Here is a 3,428-nt window from a genome sequence, read left to right as displayed (position 1 = left end):
ACAGGGATCATACCTCAACAGAATAAAGGCCATGTATGACAAATCTACAGCCAACATCATACTCAATGGCCAAAAACTAAAACCATGACCTAAGCCAGTTTGGCTCAGTGGATAGAGCGGGGGTCTACGGACTGAAGGGTCCCAGGTTCGATTCCGGTAAAGGGCATGTACCTGGGTTGCGGGCACATCCCCAGTGGGAGATGTGCAGGAGGCAGCTGATCAATGTTTCTCTCTCATCGATGTTTCTAGCTCTCTATCTCTCTTCTTTCCTCTCTCTAAAAGATCAATAAAATATATTTTAAAAAAAAGTCAGAGGGCAAATTAAAACTACCCAAGATATCATTTTTCACCTAGCAGATTGGCAAAACGAAAAAGAAAAAAGGAAAAAAACCCAAAAGGCTGACACACTCTGTGGGTAAAGTTGTGGGGAAACAGGTACTTTTATACCTTGCTTTTGGGAGAATAAATTGGTATAACCCCCATAGAAGGTACTATATATAGAATTATAAATGTACATTCCCTTTGATCCAGCAGTTTCACCTTCGAAATAATTCTACAGATAGGCTTGCATATGTGAAAATGACGTATGTACTATCTTGCTCATTGCAAATATTGGAAACAATTGACCTGTTCATCGATAGGAAATTGGTTCAATAAACACATAATGGGCATTTGAATGAAGGAATATTATGCCGCTGTTAAAAAGAATGAGAAATTGCCCAGCCAGCGCGGCTCAGTGGTTGAGCATTATTGACCTATGAACTAGGAGGTCAAGGTTTGATTCCTGGTCAAAGCTTGGGATTGAGGGCTCAATTCCCAGCAGGGGGTGTGCAGGAGGCAGCTGATCAATGTTTCTCATCGATGTTTCTGGCTCTCTATCTCTCTCCGTTTCTCTCTGTCAAAAATCAATAAAATATATATATTTTTTAAAAAAGCCGGAACCGGTTTGGCTCAGTGGATAGAGCGTCGGCCTGCGGACTGAAAGGTCCCAGGTTCGATTCCGGTCAAGGGCATGTACCTTGGTTGTGGGCACATGCCCAGTAGGAGATGTGTAGGAGGCAGCTGATCGATGTTTCTCATCGATGTTTCTGGCTCTCTATCTCTCTCCGTTTCTCTCTGTCAAAAATCAATAAAATATATATATTTTTTAAAAAAGCCGGAACCGGTTTGGCTCAGTGGATAGAGCGTCGGCCTGCGGACTGAAAGGTCCCAGGTTCGATTCCGGTCAAGGGCATGTACCTTGGTTGTGGGCACATGCCCAGTAGGAGATGTGTAGGAGGCAGCTGATCGATGTTTCTCATCGATGTTTCTGGCTCTCTATCTCTCTCCGTTTCTCTCTGTCAAAAATCAATAAAATATATATATTTTTTAAAAAAGCCGGAACCGGTTTGGCTCAGTGGATAGAGCGTCGGCCTGCGGACTGAAAGGTCCCAGGTTCGATTCCGGTCAAGGGCATGTACCTTGGTTGTGGGCACATGCCCAGTAGGAGATGTGTAGGAGGCAGCTGATCGATGTTTCTCATCGATGTTTCTGGCTCTCTATCTCTCTCCGTTTCTCTCTGTCAAAAATCAATAAAATATATATATTTTTTAAAAAAGCCGGAACCGGTTTGGCTCAGTGGATAGAGCGTCGGCCTGCGGACTGAAAGGTCCCAGGTTCGATTCCGGTCAAGGGCATGTACCTTGGTTGTGGGCACATGCCCAGTAGGAGATGTGTAGGAGGCAGCTGATCGATGTTTCTCATCGATGTTTCTGGCTCTCTATCTCTCTCCGTTTCTCTCTGTCAAAAATCAATAAAATATATATATTTTTAAAAAGTGGTAAAATAGAACTATCCTATACAATAAAAGGCTAATATGCAAATCGACCAAACGGTGGAACGACCGGTTGCTATAATGCGCACTGACCACCAGGGGGCAAGTAGTCGATGCAGGAGCTGCCCCCTGATGGTCAGTGTGCTCTAACTGGGGGAGTGCCACTCAGCCAGCAGCCGGGCTCATGGCTGGCGAGTGCAGTGGCAGTGGCGGGAGCCTCTCCCACCTCCGCAGTAGCACTAAGGATGTCTGACTGATAGCTTAAGGGAGCGGGCCTTGCCTGGCCAGCGTGGCTCAGTGGTTGAGCATCAACCTGTGAACCAGGCGGTCAGGGTTTGATTCCCGGTCAGGGCACATGCCCAGATTGCGGGCTCCATCCCCAGTGGGGGGTGTGCAGGAGGCAGCTGGTCCATGATTCTCTCTCATCATGGATGTTTCTAGTCTCTCCCTCTCCCGTCAATTCTGAAATCAATAAAAACATATTTTTTAAAAAAGGGGAGTGGGCCTTAAGCCTTCAGTCAGACATCCCCCTGGACTGTGAGAGGGCACAGGCCAGGCTGAGGGACCCTCCCTGAGTGTACAAATTTCGTGCACTGGGCCTCTAGTGTAATCATATTTGGGAGGTACTCAGCAACACATATACTAATAATATTTGGGGGGCACATAAGCAGTAAAGGACAAGGGTGGATCTAAGATTTTTCACTGTATACCTTTTTAGAAAATTATTTTTATTTTTCTTAGGGACAGAGATTATGAACATAAATACTACACAAAAAAATTCTATGAGATTAAAAAAATAATGAGCCCTGGCCAGTGTGGCTCAGTTGGTTAGTATAGTCCTTTGCACTGATAGGTCAACAGTTCAATTCCTGGTCAGAGCAAATTCCCAGTGTAGGTTTCATCCTGGTCGAGGTGCATGCTTGAGGCAACTGATTGATGTTTCTCTCTCACATCAATGTTTCTCTCTCTCTCTCTTTTTCTTTCTCTCTCTCTCTCTCTCCCCTGCCCTGAAGGGAGAGGAATAGAGAGTTAGAAACATCGATGAGAGAGAAACATCGATCAGCTGCCTCCTGCACACCTCCTACTGGGGATGTGACCGCAACCAACGTACATGCCCTTGACTGGAATCGAATCTGGGACCTTTCAGTCCGCAGGCCGACGCTCTATCTACTGAGCCAAACCGGTTAGGGCAATAAAAGCATATTTTTAAAACATATTGAACCGATATGCTCCTCAGAATGTAGCCTAAACCTTCCTTGGGGCAGTCTCACAGGCAACAGCTGTGAATAGCCAAACACAGGGCAACATCTATATATATAAAAGCCCAGCGACCGGAATGGCAGAACGACCCGAACAACCAGAACAATTGGTGGCTATGATGCGTACTGTGGAAGCCAACTGGCCTGATCTGGACCTCGATCGCCCCCCTGCTGGCCTGGCCCCGAATGGGCCCCCAACACCCCGATCGGGGGTGGGCCAGCCGGCCAACCTCTCCCAGCCCCTCCTCCCTCTGGCCTGGCCCAATGGGCATCCATAGGGGTGGGCCGGCCAGACCCCACGGTGCACGAATTCATGCACCAGGCCTCTAGTGCACTATAAGTTTAGTGGCTGCACG

The sequence above is a fragment of the Myotis davidii genome, unplaced genomic scaffold, assembly GCF_000327345.1.
Source record: "Myotis davidii unplaced genomic scaffold, ASM32734v1 scaffold543, whole genome shotgun sequence".
In the NCBI taxonomy this organism is placed as follows: domain Eukaryota; kingdom Metazoa; phylum Chordata; class Mammalia; order Chiroptera; family Vespertilionidae; genus Myotis; species Myotis davidii.
The sequence above is the reverse complement of the archived record's forward strand: the minus strand, read 5'-3'. Positions refer to the sequence as shown.